Source organism: Sebastes umbrosus, chromosome 10, assembly GCF_015220745.1.
Source record: "Sebastes umbrosus isolate fSebUmb1 chromosome 10, fSebUmb1.pri, whole genome shotgun sequence".
Lineage (NCBI taxonomy): Eukaryota > Metazoa > Chordata > Actinopteri > Perciformes > Sebastidae > Sebastes > Sebastes umbrosus.
This window is the reverse complement of record NC_051278.1, coordinates 19,069,340-19,070,018: the sequence shown is the minus strand read 5'-3', so window position 1 is coordinate 19,070,018 and position 679 is coordinate 19,069,340.

Here is a 679-nt window from a genome sequence, read left to right as displayed (position 1 = left end):
CCCTCATGCATAAATTATGAGCATAAAAACCAAACAAACTTAAAAATAATATATAAATGTAAATATATAAAAAAAGGAAAAGGAACTGTGGCCTTGCTCGGACAGAAGAGGGCACTGTTTAAACACCTTTTACTAAGATTTTGCTGCAGGCTAGTTCAAAGCACAGCTACCAAAAGACTTACATAATGGGTGTACTATCAAGTTTTCATGGCTGGTACTACTTTTCACTGCTAAAAGAAGATTAATTACATTCTCTTTATTCTTTGGCAGCATCACAGGGGAAAGCTGCAGTGCTGCACAGTTTGTCTGGTACTTAATGTCTTTGTGCTACTACACCCAATGGGAAGTCTTGATGAGCAATGTCATGACAACAACTCTGACCTCATGATGAGGTTTGAGATATCTGTTACCGTTATTTAGGATAGTCAGAACTGAATTACAGATATCTCTAACTGTCGTTTTGACTAGTCATAATGACGTTATAGATATCTGGAATAAGAATGCTGACTAGTCACAATGTAGTTGTAGATATCTCTAATGTTAATTCCTGATAGTCAAGCTGAGCTATTAAATGTTAAAACAGCTCGCCATACAAAGCGTTCAGAGAATTAACAGCATTTCATTGGTTACATGTTTACAAAGTTTATTATCATCCTTTAAATGTTTTATGAGCTGAAAT